The sequence below is a fragment of the Varanus komodoensis genome, unplaced genomic scaffold (assembly GCF_004798865.1).
Source record: "Varanus komodoensis strain SLA01 unplaced genomic scaffold, ASM479886v1 scaffold27, whole genome shotgun sequence".
Classification (NCBI taxonomy): Eukaryota; Metazoa; Chordata; class Lepidosauria; order Squamata; family Varanidae; genus Varanus; species Varanus komodoensis.
In genome coordinates, this window is record NW_025335701.1 from 14,320,104 (window position 1) to 14,340,033 (window position 19,930).

Below are 19,930 nucleotides of genomic sequence, written 5' to 3' on the forward strand. Positions count from 1 at the left end.
TGTATTCCATTTATTTAGGAGGACCAAGTGATAGACATGGCCAAACCAGAAGGCAGGTCTTTCTAGCAGGGCTCACTACATCTCCCTGTATACCCGTTGCTCCATTTTGCACTAAGAAAGATAAAATTACATACATAAGAACTTACATTTGAAGAGAAATACTAGTGGATGTACAGTATGAGAATTACTTACTACATTTCAAGGCCTGGCCCAGGTGTGAGAGGGGATTGGGGAAAGCATCCTTAAATAGGCCCCCTCTTCCCCTGGTGGTCCTGGTGGGCACACTGACCATGGGTGAGCAGTAAAAACAGCAGCAGCACTCCAGACGAGCCAGTTGTGGGAAATGAAATGGGGTCTAGACCCAGAGGTTTGGTACTGCTTCATTTGCAACACTTGAAAACCACTATGGTGCCTGGGCCAGGGTCAAACTTTATGGTCCATAGCTAAAATTTGAATCCAGGTCTTCCCTGTCTAGGTGCAACAGTCCAGACAGACTTCTCCAACCTTCAGTTCCCCTAATCCCCATCCAGCAGGACTGTTAGCCAACCTGGCTGTGGATGGTGGGAGGTGCAATCCAACACATCGGTTGAGCACCAGGTTGGCCAGGGCTGCTCTGTCTTCTGTCTCCCAGTGATGCTCACTGTGTTCATGACAGAGATGGAAGTCAGTCAGTCTGAACTGTTCTGAAATGCATCACTTGCCAATCAAAGCCCGGCACCCCATCTCATCATTTCATTTGCTCACTCTTGTGATAATATTATTCATATTCATCAGCTGTAATTGTGTCTTCACAATAACTGCATATCTTTAGCAGACAATTGCTCTTACTACTAGTAGTATTAAATGCACCCTGAGAATGCATCTGGACAAGAAATATGCTTAAGAGAGGCCAATTAGGTAGTGCAATTTTGTGCAAAGCTTATAACTCCCAGCATGCTCCAGACAACATGGGATTAGATTCCTTATGGTGCTACCCAATGCAAGGCCTATAACTCCCAGCATGCCCCAGATAATGTGGGATCAAATTCTTTAAGGTGCAATCCTATGCAAGTTTAGACAGAAACATATCTGGGGCATGCTGGCAGTTGTGGGCATTATTTTCTGTTTACCCTTGCATTGGATTGCGCCCTTAATTGACTTTTTTGGGGGAAAGGAGGACTCAGTTCATCTCTTAGTCACAGAGACTTGTTGGATGCTGTGCTTTGGGGAAATCCTTCAACAAGGATGGTGTTTTTGTTTGTATGTGGGCTTTAGGGTCTGTATGCTTGGCGCACAGAGCATTGTTTGAAGGAACTTCTTTTCAGCATCAGTGAGTTTGATGTGTGTGACAAGAGAACTTTAGTACTGCAAAGGTACGTGAGAGACTCTCCGGGGATTTGGCAGAATTGGGCTATCAGAGACAAATGCTCTTAGGTGAAGGTTGCCTGTAGTGCATTTAGATTCCCTACAGTCTGGATGCTGGGAATCAGATCCGGAGGGAAGGGCTGGATGATTGATCCTGGCTGTAGGGAATCTGCACAAAGAGAAGGCTAGGGAAGGCTTCCGTTGCTTTTCATTTTTCCCACATCTGCTACATGCACTCATCATGATACAGTGGCATTCCAGGGGAGAATTGTTTGAAAAAATGGCTGCTCCGATTGATCAGAGATGTTGATTCAAGGGCCACATTTGCCTTACCCTTGAAACCAGCAAAACAACCTGGGCTGAATAATTTGGCCCAGCTTAATTAGTTAATTTATCACTCTGCTGAAAATTTATCCCAGTTTTTTCCTGACCTGTTGCTTTTGAGAAGAAATTTTTTATTATTTATTTATTTATTTATTTATTTATTAAAACATTTTATTAAAACATTTTTATGCCACCCCATTCGCCGAAGCCTCGGGGCGGCTCACAACAATAAATTAAGACCATAACAATTAAAAGATATACATTAGAATAAAATAAGCTGCCCTGGCCAAATAAAATTCAATAGTATTAACATTTAAAATGCTGCTTAAATAAAAAGGTCTTCGCCTGGCGCCGAAAAACAAATAACAACGGCGCCAGGCGGACCTCTTTGGGGAGCGCATTCCATAACTTAGGCGCCACCTCTGAGAAAGCCCTCCTCCGAGTAACCACCCTACTAATTTCCTTCACTGAGGGCTCCCGGAGGAGGGCCTCTCCCGCTGATCTCAGGGGGCGGCTGGGCATATATGGATGTAAGCGCTCCAAAGAAGTCCAAAGAAGAAATCCAAAGAAGAAAATTTCTGAGTTTTGGATGGGTTGGGTTCAGTTTGCTTGTGACTATCTTACTGAAGAGGGGTTCAAGGAGTGGGCAAGGTGATGAATCTATTTTTGTAGAATAATCTGTCTAGATGTAGCCTCCTCTACACGATTCAATGAAGGCCTTGGAGAAGGCATCATGAGATGATTCTTTCATAGGGTGTGATGGCCTGGCCCCTGTAGATCTGGTTGCAGTGGTGCCAACGAGTGCCAGCAGCTCCCATCAACTAAGTCTCTCCATTTTTCAAGTTCTCTTGATCTTTTGGGGATGACTGGCAAGGAACTCAATGGGGTTGTCTGTGTTGGGTTTCCATGTATCCTTCTTATGTTCTTAGGGGAACACAGCTTAAGTTACAAGCTTTGCTCAGCAACATTCTGTGAAGCCTGGTCTTCAAATCAGTGTTAACGTGATGAACATCACGGCAAGCCCTTTTCTTATCCCAAAGCACATGGTTTGTCTTTTGGTGGAAAACAGGCAAACCATGTGTCAAGGATTCAGGCAAAAAGGTAAAGAATGGAAAAGGTTAGTAAGTTTCAAAGCACAAAGCAGTGATTCAAAGTGGCAAGCCAATGGCAAGCCCCCCCCCCCCAAAAAAAGTGGTCTAGCTATTCACAGACCTCTGTTAGGCTGCCTGCCTGGTCCTTTGGAGACACATAGCCCCCTGCGGTGCAATTTCTCTGGTGCCTGTGCCAGACCCTTCCTCTTTTCTGGCGGACCCACCCTCTAGCATCCATGCTGAAGAAAATAGGGAGGAAAAGACCCTACATCTCCTTTCCCATTGGAATTTATTACCTTTGGTCTTTCCCTCATTCCTATAAGCCTGGATGGATATTCCTCCAGAGAATTAGGTGTTTCCGTATGGCTGATTCTCTGTGCCTTGCCCACCTTCCACTCAGAGATGGACTCTCCAAGAATTCTCCTTGCTTGATTTACCAGCCAGTGGGTGGCGCTTGGCCTTGAGATCACCTCGGCCATTGCTATGCCAACATCCAGCAAGTAGCAACTAGTATCTCCTCTGGTTTTAGCAGAGAACTACCACTGATTGAGAAAACAGAGCTTTCTTCCTCTCAGACCTGAGCAAGATGGTGTTAGCATGGCCTGGATGAGTGCCATTCTAGGCCATTCCAGGCTGTCCATAATTTTGGGATTTTTCAGATCATGATGTGCCAAGCAGCTTGGGAACCTGCTGAGCTGTAGAGAGATGTGCAATGGAAAAGGGGGGGGGGGAACCAGACACAACACCCTCTGTTGCCTCACAGGGCTTAGGTAAGCTTAAACCACCAGGAATATAAATGATGAAACACCCTGATAATGCAGCAGAGCAATGTAAGCCTGTCTCCCGAGGAAGGAAGCATTCAGGAAATTGTAGGAGAGAGCTTGGCACAACCCTGGCTGTACTGCTTGTCTGGAGTTGGGCACAGAACTGCCCTGCTTTGTCTCAAGCCCCGTGAATTCCCCTTGTGAGAAATGGGTGAGAATTTCATCTTCCGTTAGAAAAATTCAGTGAAATCTACCTCTGCCGCATTTCTTTGTCAACAAATGGGGTGGAGGATGTGGCTCTGGTGCAGCTGTCTACTGAGTATCATAAACCAGGGGTGCAGAAGCTTCATGGCCAGGGGCCAGATCCAGTGGTCCTGAGGTCCCAATTCAACCCTCTGCAGGCTCCATCCAGCCTTCAGAGGACCATGCTGCACCTACTTTTTACTGACTGCGGATACCTTGCTGCGTCCTCAGCTTTTGTGCCATCAACCCCCCCCCCCACCACTTCAAGAGGTTGAGAAGCCTCTCCTCATGGCACATGACCTAAACTCAGCGTGTTGTTCAGCTCCGGCCTTTGGCCCCCACAATTCCTGCAATGCAGTCCCAAGTTCTTCTCCAAATGGCATTTGTCCTTTGGGATGGAGAGCAGGGAGCACATGGAAGGAGGGTTATAGATCCCTAGCATGAGTTAATCAATTCATTAAATCAGCTATGCCACTATCTCTGTTGGAAATGCACAAGGGAGAGGAGAGAGTATTCTGGTGGATGTATTTTTACATTCTAATTAAGAAAATAAAAATGAACAAACCAAAAGCCTGATGTGAAAAATGCTTGTTTTTCTAAAGATAGGGGGAGTAGCTGATTTAATGAATGGATTCATTGCTGCCATGGATTTATACCTTCCTTCGACAGGTTCCTAACTTACCAAAATTTAAAACAGCAAACAAAGATTAAAGCAAACAAATCCCTGAAAATGCCACAAATTAAAAAAGAAGTATAAAAGTAGCTGGGAGGCATTGAAAGAATGCAAAAAAAAAAAAAATCATACTAGAAGCTCACAGAGATGGACTGGCCATATTAAAGTCCATTCCACAGTCAGGGCATCTCTCTCTTTCCTTCAGTGGCCTGACCCCGGAAACCACCAGCTCACTGCCTCATGCCTCCTTGGGTAGCCCGAGAAGCCTGCCCCCTCACGCTACTGCTAATGGTGGGATAAACCGGGCACTGTGCAGGGGTCTGCGGCAGAGATTCAGAAATCCTTGGAGGATACCCCAGAGGTCTCAGGTTGGAAAAACCCTGTGATACACCATACCATGTCAGCTGGATTTGCAGGCAGCTGCTAGGAGCCACTGGCTGCTAGCTCCCCTGTGTTGTTCCTTAAGTGTCGAAGTTAAAAATAGCAGGTTGCCCAACAGAGCTACTGAGCACTCAGAGAATATCCAGCCAATATGCAGGGCACAATTGGGAGGGTATTCAATGTTGCAATTTGCGAAGGAAAAAAGAACAAAACGAGGAATTTTGGAGGGCAGTGCATTTCAACTTACGTTCCTAAGTTTGAACCTATAATGGGCATAGCTCCAGAATTCTGAATCTTCCACAAAGCAGTAATAGGAATAATAACTGATATCCTCAAGAGATTAAGGATACAATCCGATCAACCCATCAGCCTTCAGACTCATAGCTTGGCATGTGTCCCATGGCCTGATGAGGTGCATCTCTTTCGTTATCTGTCTCCTGTCTTGATTTTCATCTAGATTTTCATCTTCATGGCCCCTTTCAACTCTACTATTCTACGATCCTAGATGGTCATTTTTATCCAGATGGATAATTTTTGACTATCTGGCTAACACATTGCTGAGTCTAAGTCCTCAGCCCCTGCCTTCTTCCCTCCCTGTTCCTAGCCATACACATCCTTTCCCCACCTCTGGGGTGCATTTGCAACCCCAGGTGAGGCAGCTGGCCTGGCTTCCTCCATCCTGCCTGTGGGAGGGACAGGGCAGATGCACAGCCCTTTGAGTCCTGGCTCTGAGAACGTAGGAACCCAGAGCTGAGCCTTCAAATAATCCTATGTTCCCTCTCCCTCCTCCCCACAAAAAAAGGCAGGGGGGAGGCCATAGCAATGCAACCTATTGCACTTAACCATTGTTCTAATGAGTACAATTTCTTGGACAGCTGCTTCCGCACCATCACGATGAGGAACTAAAGATGAATTGAAAGGAATGTTATACTCTTCAAAGGTCATTCAGCAATCCATATCCAAAGTAGTCCATTGTTTTGAAAAATTATTCCTTATTGTCATTGACTTGTCATAAATACTGATTATAGCAGGGTCCTTTGAGCAAACTCTAATGTTTTCTTGGCACCGCTGTGCCTAATAAATAAATGCAATGTAATAAATATGCAATGCAATTCCAAGAACCTTCCATTTTGGTTGACAGATGGCATTAAATACACATTTGTAGCATCAGAGTTACTGGAAAAAAGTGCCCAGTAAAGGAGGTAAAAATAACGCAGCCAGCCCTATCGCTACATGGCCCTGGGCAGCTTTTTAGGACAAGGTTACACCAGACGGGCACCACACAGCAGTAGATGGGAGGGATCTTTTTTCCCTTTGGCAGCATTGCTTTGGCACATCTGTTTTGTGCTCAGGAATAACTGAGGTGTGCGGTGAAGGAAATACTAAGAGCTTGATGTTGTTCAAGTGAGAAAATGCCAGGCTAGAATGGAGGATGATGCCATCAAACCAGTGTCAGGTATGACAAAAGATATGCCTTAGGTACAGCTTCAGTGCAAGAGGAAGGTCTTAGTCCATTCACAAGAGAAGGGAGATGATGGCTCATCAAGACAACCGCTGGAGTGCTGTGCCAAAGGTGGCAGGGGCTGGTGCTTCCAACACCTTTCTGTGGACTGATCTTCTATTGACTCACAAACTCTTCTGAGTGAAGGCTCAGGATGCAAATCCTTCATAATTCTTGGACTGATATTTCTCTTCCTATACACTTCTTCTGGTCTTAGTTGCAGGAGCAAGTAAGGACCTGCTCACCTTGGAGACTGGGGAAAGCCTTTTTGGTTGGCTGAAGGAAGACGTTAGAGACCTCAGCTGCGGATGAATTCCACGGAGGGGCAAGCAAGGCAGGAAGCCACAGGGCTATGCAAGGACGGAACATAGGAGTCCACTAGGCTAGGAGGACTCTTGTGGTGGCTAAGAGACTGAGCTCTGGATGAGGGGGACCCTGATTTGTATTCCAGCCTTATTACACACCCACTAGGTTGCCTTAGGCAAGCTACTGCTTCTAAGTCTCATTGTAAAATATGAGGAGGTAATAATACTGATAATTATAATGAGGGTTGTTGTAAGGATTAGTATTAGGTATTGCATGTGAAAAAGTTTGAACATGTGAAAACACTATTATTTATTTATTTATTAAAGCATTTTTATGCCGCCCCATTCGCCAAAGCCTCGGGGCGGCTTACAACAATAAGTTAAAAAATAATTATAATATTAAATTTAAAAAATGTAAACATTAAGTTAAAAATACAAAAATACCAATATAAAATAAGCCGCCCTGGCCAGATAAAATCCAATAATATTAACAGTTAAAATGCTGCTTAAATAAAAAGGTCTTTGCCTGGCGCCGAAAAACAAATAACGGCACCAGGTGGACCTCTCTGGGGAGCACATTCCATAACTTAGGCGCCACCGCAGAGAAAGCCCTCCTCTGAGAACTCGCCCTCCTAATTTCCTTCACGGAGGGTTCCCGGAGAAGGGCCTCTCCCGCAGATCTCAGGGGGCGGGAGGGCATATATGGACGTAAGAGCTCCTTCAGGTAACCAGGACCCAAGCTGTTAAGGGATTTATAGGTCATAACCAACACCTTGAATTGGGCCCGGACTTCAATGGGAAGCCAGTGAAGCTGACGGAGGACTGGAGTCATGTGAACATAACGCCCAGTCCCCGTGAGCAGCCTGGCAGCTCTATTTTGAACCAATTGAAGTATCCGGACTGTCTTCAAGGGTAGCCCCACATAGAGCACGTTACAGAAGTTAAGACGGGAAGTCACCAGCGCATGTGTCACTGTAGCGAGGCAGTCGTACTCCAGGTAGGGGCGCAGCTGATGAATCAGCCGAAGCTGAAGGAAAGCGCTCCTCGCCGCTGCTGTCACCTGAGCTTCCAGTGAAAGCTCCGGGTCAAGGAGCACTCCCAGGCTGCGGACCTTGTCCCTAAGAGGGAGTGCAACCCCATTCAGGACAAGGTTCAATTCACCCTCTCCGAAGCCCGATCCGCCAACCAACAGGACCTCCATCTTGTCTGGATTGAGCTTCAATAGCATTCTTGCAGAAAGGAATAGAGAACAAAGTTGCAATCTTAACCCTATCTATGTGGAAGTAAACCCCACTGAACTTAATGAGGTTTACTTCTGAGCAGACATCCATATGATTGGACTGTTGGCACCTTTATAATTTCTACCTTTCTCTTGGTCACCAAGATGCCTAAAACTAGAGTTTCATTACAGGAGACCTGCAAAAATCAGGATTTTTAATATCATAAATGCCTGCAAATAAGTCAGCACCTCTATTCTTCACATCACCTGTTAGAGAGTCCCCTCACTAAATTGCTCAAAGGAATGATCCTTCATTTAATTGAGAGCATTTCTTTCTCTCTACCTTTGCATCAAGTAGAAAAACAATGGAAGCTCATTCGTAAGTCTGGTTTTCAAATCGAGATAGATTTGTTTTCACGCACAGTGTGAAGCCAGCTATTTAGACTTTGCATGAAATCATGTTTACATGCTGTTGAATTAATTTCCAAGCTGTTAATGGAGCTTATCTTGCTAAATGCTGCATTTCAGCAGTGGCATTCTTTTGAGACACAGGGATGTTCTTGAAGAGTACAACCTCGCATTTCAGCAGGCCAGCACGAGCCATAAAAGGATGAGTGAATGTTCTCCAGATTCTTGAAGTATAGCTTCCAAAACCTTTCCTCTGCAACAGGGCTGAATGCAATGCGGGTTGTGTGTAGGACTGGTTGGTAAGTGTCAGGAGCTACTAGGATTAGAACCTGCAACCCAAAGACTTGGGCACTCTGACTCTATCTAGTGGGCTACCAAAGCCACAGCCTGGCATGTTCCCTGGGCAATAAAGACATCTTTGAACATTCCTGTGAAGATGCACTTTCTGGTCATGCACATCTGGATTATTTTCTAGAATTGCTAATACATCTGGATGGCAAAGTTCATCGGGATTAACTAGGCAACTTCTCCTAGAGCTTGGGCACAGAGTCAAAAAACATGGCAGTGAAAAACATTCTTGATGGAAGCATCTCTTTCCTCAGCTGCTCAGTCTTTTGGTATCAATAGTAGTGATGCCAAACTATGGGCTTAGTTCAGTCCCTCCCACTACTTCTAAGAATCCCAGGCTTTCTGTATCATTTATGGCAAATGTGGTGAGCCAAGAGTACAGTCTGTGCATCAAGAATACAGAAAACCAGACAGGAATGCAAAAATTGAACAGTTTAGGGTAGGCTCACCCAAATTTCCACCTTGGAATTGGCACACAAGGAGGCCAACTATATGCTTGCTGTATGAAACCACTTAAAACTTCCCATGTTTCATGTTGTAGTCTTTGGATATGTCTGGTTTTGTGTGTTTTGCAATTATTTTGCTGTTGCTTTTATGACTATAAAAAACCCCAGGGCATTTGCCAGTAGGGCAGTATTCAAAATCAACAAGCAAATAAATAAAACAAACTGGAATCCTTCTGACTGAAAACGTCTCCATAATTATCCCCATGAGATTGTGTATCTGTAGATGGCAGGCAATCAAAGCTTAGTTATGCTTAACCCATGACCACCATCACCACAAACCAAAAGGTAAATGATTACTTTGAAGTATCCTCATGCGAGCATAACACTCCTCATTGCTTTAATTGCCAGCATCAGCCAGTGTCTTTCCACCACAATAACTTCCGAATGATTCATTAGCTTCTATTGGGCAACGAAATGGACCATCTTGCTAGCATTGAGAGTGATTTAAATGGATGATTTCTTTGCACACTTGAGGGTTGCTTTGTATTTTGGGTTTTCAGCGCTCACAGAAGCCCTGAATAAGAATAAGGCACCAGAAAAAGATGGCAACAGTGTGACTAGAGGATGTGGAGTTTATATTTAAGCTCCAGTTAGTACAGGAGGAAACGGACTGAAGATGCTTAGGCTTAAATGCCAGTGCAAAGACCGGTACTCAGGGGATAGGAGGCAAGGGGGAAGTAGAGAGGTATTCTTTTTTAGATGTCTTGGACATCAGTTCTTATCAGCCCCAGCCAGCATGGCTAAATGCCATCAGTTGTACTCCAAAATTCTGGGGACATCAGGCTGGGAAAGGTTGCAATAGATGAACTGTCCATTTCCTAGTACTTGCATTACCCTCCATACAAAAGTGGCCAAATGTCCTGCTTTACAGAGGCTAGTCCTCTATTTGCAGGGTTAACATAGAAATGTAGAAACAGAGCTAGTCAGAAGGAGCCTCCCAGGCCATCTAGTCTGACCCCCAGAGCAGCCGACTCTGTTCATGACATGCCTTCCATGTGCATATCTAGCCTATCCTTGAACACCCTCACTGATGGGGCCTCAACCACCTCCCGTGGAAGCCCATTCCACACCCTCGGGGTCCTAACTGTCAGGAAGTACTTCCTGGCATCCAAATTGAACCTTGGTTCCCTGAGCTTGACTCCGTTGGAGCACGTCCTGCCCTTCTCTACCCACCTCCATGTGACACTCCCTCATCTACCTATAAGTCACCAACATCCAGGTTTTAGTGAGAAAATTCCCTTCAGAGTGCAGCCAAATGTCCAGATGCTTAAAAGGAAAGCTGATTTGGAAGGAAAGTGGAGGGGGGGGGGTGCTAGTCTGGAGTCAATTCAATTGAGGGGGCAATCCTATGGTATGGTATAGGACTATCTGGAGGGGCCCTGGAGCTGGGCTCCAAACACTGAGGCCCTGTCCCACACCCTGGTAGCCAGATTAGAAAGAACTGTGCTGGCTGTCCCTCCAAGGCTGGGAGTCAGAGAGGAAGAAAGCGGTGTGGAGGGGCAGGCCCTGGAACCAATGTCTGTATTGGTGCTGTATCCAGATGGTGCCCCGGTTGTCTTCCGTCCCCTTCTGTGGCATGCAGAAAAAGTGCAGGGTGCAAGGTGCAGGGTGGTGGAAATCTCTACCAGCATCCCTTGTACCATGCATGGAATAGAGAGGATATTGGATTGCATCCCCAGCTAGTTAAAATTCACATTGAGTAGATTCTTGGACTTCACAGCAAAGGTGACAAAGAGAAAGAGTCTGAGAGAGAGAACAAAGGCTCAGGTATTTATTGGAATTGGAGATCAGTAAAAAGCTCCTTGGAGAAGTTGGACCTCTGTTTTGCCAAGGGCACAGACTAGAAGCTCAGTTTCTGATGCTTTGGGGCTACCCAGCCAATCACAAAATTATTCAAAGGCTAAGTCCACTTACTCTGTCAGAAATTCTGCCCTTACAGTCTGAAAAAGCTGTCCAGTTGTCGATAGCTACAGCCTTGTGAGAAAACGCCCAACTGCTGGGTGAGTATTCCAAGACAAAATGAGATGCCTGCTTATCCTGGCTTCTCTGTGGAATTTCAAACCACAAGCCACTCTAGGTGGTCCTGTTGAGCTCCATCAAAGTAAGAGGAGATCTTCACAAAGATAACTTTTGATTCTACATAGACTATGTGTAACTTGCATAAATGAAGACCACAGAAAAATCCTAATCACAGACTGCAGGTGGTTGAAAGTGCTGCTATAATGAGAAATGACTTTACATAGAAATAATATTGCAGAAGTGAGAGTAAAACTCTTCTGCTTGCATTCTAGTTTTCTGTGCCTGGGGAGTTTTCTTTCTTCCTTCTTTTCTAAATCAGAGGAATGTTCAATCATGCTGTTCTCCCTTGGAGATGAAGCAAGGAACAATTTGACCATATGACCTGTTCTTTATGTAGAATACCTGTCAGTCCCAAGTCATGTGTGCCTTTTTAATGTGATAACTACTGTGTGCCTTGTATTATCACATGGAATGGATTCCAGCCTGCCTGCGACAGCTCAAACGGGCGTCATCAGACTTAACTTTCCTTTTGGTGCTGTTCAGAAGAGCACTGATGTTGCTGAATTATATCCATTTGATTCTCCCATGAATGCTGGCTTAAAAGTCCAGCATGCAACTGAGGTTGGGATTTTGTTAAGAAGTTGGCTCTGCATATAATTAGGACTTGTCACAATGTGAAAAGAACAAAGTATGCAAAAACAGGATGAGAAGTAAGAGCCATGGATTTTAATCTCTTGACTCCCTTCAGAGAAAATTAATGGACTTTGTTTGAATTTGGTATTGATTTGCTTGAGTCAGAGGAGAGAATTAACTTCATCTGTTCCTTTAACAATAGGGCCAAGGAATATGCTGCTTTTCCTCCTCATGTGGCATCTCCAGGGCTGATTGGATCAGCTACTGTTTCACTTTTTGCACCGCATGATACTTGGCACACCAGGCTCTCCTTATGTGTAAAACTTGTAGGCACATCAATTCCGTTTGGAAGAGTGATGGATGTGTGGAGAGCAGGCCCAGGAATGGTTCCTCCCCTCAGTCCTGCTTTCATAATCACAGCATGTGGTCTGAATGGGTCTAGAGTAGGCAGCTTGTCTGCCTCCAGATATGTTGGCCTTCAACTGCCACTAAAGAGTTCAGAGGAGGGCAACAAGATGACCAGGAAACAAAGCCCTTGGAGGAGAGAATGAAAGCATGGGGCTTGTTTAGCCTGGAGAAGAGAAAGCTGAAGGGAGGTATGATAGAGCCTTTTAGGTACTTGAAAGATTGTTAAGAAAAGGAAAGGTCAGGATCTCTTCTTGATCATCCCAGAGTGTAGAACATGGGATAATGGGCTCAAGTTACAGGAAGGGAGATTCTGTCTGAAAATCAGGAAGAACTTACTATTAGAGAAGTATGACAATGGAATCAATGACCCAGAAAGCTGGGCTCTCACACACTAGAGGGATTCACAGTGCAGCTGGGCAACCATCTGAGAGAGATGGTTTCACTTGGAGTCCTGCACTGAGCAGGGAGTTGGATCTGATGGCCTTCTTGGCCCCTTCTAACTCTACTATTCTATGCTTAACTCTCACCATTGGTTCTGTTGGCTAGGACTGAAATGAAAGCCACTCCTAGGGCTTCTAGGAAGGAATATTATTACGTTTACTGGAGAATTTTTCTTGAAAGATGCTAGAGGTTTTTCTTTTTCCCCTCCTTTTTTCCACTTTGCAGAATTTTCTCCACCATGTTTGTGAATGATGGCTGTCTTTGCTCTACCCCCATGAGCCTGCATGATGCAAGGTACAGGGCCTGGCAGAGGGTGCAAAAGAGAGGTCAACCTGCTAAGTTAGACTGCCATTGTCACCTGCAGTGCCACTGAGAAAACATTGCACATTAAGAGAAGGAACACGATCCAGAGCCTGCAAAGTCATTGATGCCCCAACATCCTCCCCCGCATGCCTCCCCCTCAATAGAATGCCATCCTCAAGACATCTCTATCAGTGCAATTTCTGCAACAAACAGGGGGCCTTTGCTGGCTAGGCATCAACTTACGGGGCACCCTTTTGCTGGCAGAGCAACTGTTTCACCACCCCTTTGACTGGCTATAGAGACAAAGGCTGCAATCTTCCACTATTGAAACCTAGAAGTAAGTTTCATTAATGTTCTCTGGGCTTACTTTTGAGTAGATCTACCTACAAGTGAATTGTATATTGTTGCAGCAATACTATATAATTAAACAATGAGTGCCAGCACCAATCTTAGTGATTTAGCAGAATTAGTTCTAAATCCTAAATTGGGATGTTGATTGTAGATTTTCCATGAATGCCACATCGTGGAACACATAGCAATAACCTACTTCCTTTGCTCTAGCTGTGGGTGGGAAGAGTATTGTTCAGAGTGGTATAATTCATTCCTTCCCTCACACCCCCCCAACAAGCAATCTCATGGGGATGTAAGGAAGTTATGACGGATAGACTTATCAGCAATTAATGTAAGCTGTGCAAATCCTTTTGCTAAGACACTAAAATGAATTGTGATGCTAAGTTAATTGGCAAAGTCTATGAAGACAACCTCAGAGGTTTTTGGAAAATCTGATGGGATCGGGGTGGGGTTGTGTGTTGTTACAGATGTGTCAGAGTGAGCATAGATGCACCAATCATCTCAATGTAATTAACTGCCTGGTAAAATAGCTCATTAGTACAGAGTGTTACTGATGAAGAATTTGTCATAGCCCAATTATACTTAATCTCATCCTTTTACGAAGTGCTTCACTCATAGCTTAGAAAATAGGTATTTCTCAATAACATACCACTTGGTGCATTTCCATGGTTTTTCTTCCAAACGAATCAAACAGATACAGTGGACCTTTCTCTAAAACGTAGTACTATTGTGTCTCCCCGTGTTTATTTTAACTAGAATTTTAACTAAAATTCAAACCAATATTCGCTTACCTGAGAGTAAACCTCACTGACCTCAACGGGATTTACTAGGATGTACTAGTTATGTATAGGATTATATGAAAAGTCCAGAATCCTATGCCCAGTTTCCCAGGAGTAAGTCCCCTTGGATCTTGGTGAACAGCTACTGAGTGGGCACAGGTAGGACTGTTCTGTGAATATTCAGTTGAAACCCTGGATGGAAGAAGAGACACCTTTGAAGACTGAGAGCCTATGAGAGTCCACTATACCTATGGCTGGCCTGCTTGAGCCCCTCTCCGCACCCCCCCCCCCCGTGTGTGTGTGTGTGTGTGTGACATGGCTCATGTGATCAGAGGGTGGTTAATAGGTCAATGGCTTATCAATGCCAGTCACATGGTGCCTGGTTCCCATAATTATGTTTTCTGAAAGGATCTCTTCTGTATATATAATGAAAACAATTCAGGAGAAGAAAATGGACTGGTATGTCTGCTCGGTGATCATTTCTGTATCACTTCCAAAGAGGAAATGCATTGTACATTGTATATGTACAGGTACACATAGATACACTGCTTATTAGTGTATCTAAGTCTTATCTGTTTTTCCTCTTGCAAGGGTCCAGGGCAGATGACATAGTTTTCCTCCTCTCCATTTTATCTTCACAACAGCCCTGTGAGGTAGCTTAGGCTGAGATTCAGGGACTGACCCAATTTCACCAGGAAGCTTCACAGCCAAGTGGGGACTAGACCTTGGACGTTCTGACCTCCAATCCAATTCTTTAAGCACTATACTGAGATGGCTCCCCATGGCAGAAAAGTACCAGCTCAGTGACCAATGTGCCTGCTCTGTTATCCAGGTGTTAACTATTGATGGGCAAATTCAAGTCCCCCAAACTCTCCCTCCTTCTGGCCCCATGGTTTTAAACTAGACATAGACTGGATATCCATCCAATGGAGGCAAATTTCAAATAGGAGACTGTCCTCTGTCTGCTCTCAAGATAGAGGACTGATCTTTGTAAAGCAGGACTCCTGGCCGGTCCACTTGCCTGCATGGTGGCTCTCTTTCAGGAATCACATTACTAACAGAGCAATCCTAGTGCTGCCGATGTCTCTCCCTGAGGTCATGGGCACCACAACTATCTTAGAGTGATGAAACACTGGAGAGGCACTTTCCAACACTATTACCACACCAGCCCTTGCAGTGGGCTCTGGAGAGGATGAATTCCAGGGTCAACATAGCAACCCAGAATAGGTAGAAAATAGGTAGCAAAGGGGAAAATGGGGCAGTTAGTAGCTGGGAAAAGAGGGAGCAGGAGAGACATGGATCTGCTGGACCCACATGTCTCTCCATTGCCCTTCCTTGCCCACAAAAAGGTAAGTTAGATGGGCTGATGGGAGTTGGGATCCAAGAACATTGGAAGGCTAAGGCTTCTCTGACCCTGGCCAAGATAGTTGATCAATTTCCAATCCTGGGTATCTTTCAGTTTTGGGGTGTCTCTACCACTGCTGTGCTTATGAAGATAAAGAGGGACAACTGGAATGCACACGAGCCAACACACTCCTTGGAAGAAGAGACATTAAATCATTTGACGTCTGCTAACAGAAGGGCATTTGAGAAGCGCTTAAGATTTTTTTTCTGTCTGCGTGCTGTGGCAGAGATATACAATCGCCAGATTTGTAGACTTGTATGAATGATGGACTCAGGTTGCAGCTGTGTTACTGAATGTGAGTCAAATGCCCTGAGATCCACCGTTCTCCATCATCTCAGGTATGCCAGAGTTTTGAGTTGCCTGCAGAAGTAGCAGAGAGAAGGCATTTCATTTCCAAAGGCTGATTTGCTCACCTAGACTGATACTAGAGTTTCCGTGTTCTCCTCAGAACACTTTTGGCATTACCCATAGGTTGTCATTTGTATTCTGTCACTGGCTGAGAGCTCTGTAAGAAATAATAATTCACATCGAACCTGTGAAGCAGACACCGTCTTGCCTGACTTCCGCCACTCTCCATACCTTCCATCCACTTATCACCAGCCCACGCTTCCAGGATCTTAAGTGTTTTTCAATACCCACCACTTCCTCACAATCAATCTGGAAAGGCAGTGAGGATGAACTGAGTCAAACTGAGGAAGAGTTGCATTCCAGTCCCATAAATATTGACTCAGGAGCAGTAGGGCACACGGCCAACAGTGTGGGAGCCACTTTGGTGTTGTGCAGTCCCACAGCGACAGGCCAAGAGTGCAAATAAAATAGCCTCTTAGCAGGGCTTACCACCTGAGTTCCCTACCCTCTGCAGCAGCGATGCCCAGCTTCTTTCTGCCAATGGGCTGAATTTCATTTCAGAGAAGCACTCGGGGACACAATCCAGGGGTGGGAAAAGCCAAATGCAAAGCAGGTGGAACCAAATGCCTCAAAGCTCTTTCTGCTAGTAACTAAGGCTTACAAAAGGCATTTCAACCTTTTAGAATGTGGGGGGAAATGAACAAGAGTTAGCGAACCACTCAGGGGATAGGGTTTTGACTAGTCCCAGCTTTTGTGGCTATCTGAAGAATCCCAGATGTCCAAATTGGGATCCTAAGAGATCTGGACTTTGTACCCTAAACATGAAATTTGGCACTGCTGCCTTATGTGGGGGAATGGGACTCTTTCCCAGGGGAAGGAAAAGCAATAGATGATGAGGATGGAAGGAGACATGATAGCCACTCAGAGTCCAAAGGGTTACAGTAGAGGATCCATTTGCCTGAGGCATCTCAGAAAAAGCAACCTGTGCAGCAGCTTCTTCTGTGCAAATTCTAGAAGCTTCAGAGACAACATGGGAGAAGTGGAGTCCCAGGTTTTGAAGAAGAACCAAGATATAGTGGTTATTATGGAGACCTGGGAGAATGGAGATAATCAGTGGAATACAAACCCTACAAGGAGAATACGGATGGACATATCAGAGAAGGTGTTCCACTGCAATCTAAGAAGGCATAGTGTTGAGCAGACTAGAAAGCCTGAAAGGAGAAGAGGAAACTTTTCTGAAATGAGCCAGTCAATAAAAAGGAAACTGAAATGGAAGAATCAAAAGGGATAAATCTCTTCAAAATTCTTGGAGGGTACTTCAAAGCACAACAATAGAAGTTCAGCTAAATGTACAACGCAGGTTAGACAAGGTTGCACCAGGTCTAAGAGTTCACTACCATGGTTAATGAACAGTGTCAAGGAAGCTATTAGAGAAAAGAAAGCTCCCTTCAGAAAATAGAAGCCTTGCCCAAATGAGGAAAATAAAAAGGAGTATGAGCATTTAGAAGCAGGCAATAAGAGTGGCAAAAATGTATTTTTAGGAGGATATCACTAACAGCACCTGTCTAACAATTGATAATTGTTTAACTATATCAGAAGCAGGAAACCAGCTAGGGAGGCAGCTGGACTGTTGTGTGAGAATGGAGTTAAATGGAATATAAAAGGAAGCTGAGGAACTGAGGCAAATAATTAGGAAAAAGATACCTTTGGGGTCCTGACTGTCAGGAAGTGCTTCCTGGCATCTAAATGGAACCTTGGTTCCCTGAGCTTGGCTCCGTTGGAGCATGTCCTGCACTTCCTATGCAGGGGAGAACAGGTCTCTGCCCACCTCCATGTGACACCCCCTCACATACCTGTATGTCGCCAACAGATCCCCTCGGAGTCTCCTCTTCTCCAGGCTTAAAAGATCCAGTTCCCTCAGTCCCACCCCATATGGCTTGCCCTGCAATCCGGCCACCATCCTTGTGGCCCTGCGCTGCACAGACTCTAACGTGGCTATATCCTTCCTATAATGAGGGGCCCAAAAGTGAGCACAATACGCCAGTTGCGGGTGCACCAGAGTCATATAGAGTGGTAGTAATACCTCTCTCGATCTAGAAGCCATGCCTCTGACTTTGGGACTTAGCAGTACTGCTCTGTGCAGTTGTGTCTGGGAAACTCCAACAGGATGCAGCTGTCCTGCAGGGCCAACTCTAGCCCAATCCTTATGGTTTTAGATCTGCTATTGCCTTTTTAGATCTTTACAGTGAGACTATTTTTCTTCTGATTTTATACTGCAGCTCTAACCTTTTAAGTCTCATATTATGTTTCATCATGCTACTTTACTTACCTACTTACCTTTTTGGAGCATTTATGTACTGCAAATAAATTTCACTGTAGCAGCGAGCCGTAATGAGATAAAAAAGGATGAAACGGAACAGAATATCATATTAAGAGAACAGAACATATGAGAACAGAATATCAATAAAACAGTCACAGATCAATCAAAGAAGGTATCCTGAAATAAAGATGTTTTTGGGAGGCATCAGAAACCACACAGCATTGGTGCCTGCTAGCCCAGCCTCCAGAGGTGGCCACAGAAATGGAGTCTCCACACTGAAGGATCTTCCCCGGGCAAGAAGTCATGCAGAACCACCTGGAGTATTTCATGGGTTTAACTCTTGACAGCTGGAGGGTTGTATAGCCTAATAAATTAACACCTAAACCAAGGTCCTAATATAGTCTTGCATATAGGAAGCTGTTACACACAGATGTATGGAATTATTCTTTAATTCTCTTACTTCACTTCCATCCCAAGGGCTCATTTCCCATAGCTGAGACTGAAAGCAAAGGACTTGGGGGCTGACTGGGGATTTGGACCGAGGGCTTCCCAGTCCTAGTTTACAAGGATGCCATTTTAGCTAGTGGTGCTATCTTCCCTGTAGGATAAGCGCAAGAGAAACGGGCTCTGCTAGTTTCCAGCAGAAGAGAACTATGTCTGGTATTGACAGGTGGTGCTTTGGATGTCTTCCCTGCATGCTGCGAGTAACCATTCGCTCCAGTTTTCAAGCTGTAAAAAGGCTGGCTAAGGTATTTTTAAGGGGACTAAATAATGTTTGACTAATCAAATATTTTCTCTTGCTCTTTCTGTTTGTTTAATGGTAGTTATCACGTCCACTTCTTATATATATATACACACACACACACACACACACACACACACACACACACTCCCAGTGCCTATTGCCTCCCCCCGCCTCAATAAAGGCCTATTGTTCATGTTCATGTCCAGGGTTGCAAATGTTGTAACTTTTGAAACAAGATTTTCATGCATCCTGAGTGTGTGTGTGTGTGTGTGTGTGTGTGTGTGTGAGAGAGAGAGAGAGAATGAGAGAGAGCAGGAGGAGCAAGAAGAGGAAAGATGAGTGAGAAATGTGAAACTGTATGTGAACATCCGGTGGATTTTCACAATTTGCCCCCCTGCACTGCACTGTGGTATGAGCCAAGCCAGCTGTCTTGCATTTAAACCACAACTGAAATTTGTACCTGCAAGCCATGTGGTGGTAGCCCAACCATTGATTTGAGAAAATCAGCCAGTTTTGCACAACTCATGTTAGATCCATGTGGTTTCTGGCTGCTTATTTATAAAAAATAAATAAATTAACAGGTTTTTTAAAAAGTGCAAATCATGGTCCATCTTAGATCATCAGATCAGAAGCATTCCACTGAGCTCAAGCAAGTTGAATTTCTCTGCCTTGGTTGCTCCCCAGGGAAAAGCTCATCCCAGAATCTGCGTGTGTGTACAGATTCCTTTTGTACGTGTACGTTTCATTTATTTCTCCTGTTCCCCTTTGCTATATTTCCAGATTGGTTAAGAAACTCTTGTCATTACTGCTTGCCTTAGAAATCTCAATATTTTTGGTTGCTTACTGACTTGCTTAACCTAAGAATCAAGTTCCTTTACAATCAAAACCTTTTAATATTTCTTGCAGATTAAGAAAAACAAATGCTTAATATCTAATAACAAGAAGTGCCAGAACCAGAAAACCACCCAAGGGTCAGTGGCTGGGGGAAGTGGGTGGAGCCAGAGGAAATAGATATGCTCTTCTGGGACCCATGGAAGGGCAGGTGTGGCCCTCAGGGCTGAGTTCCAGTAC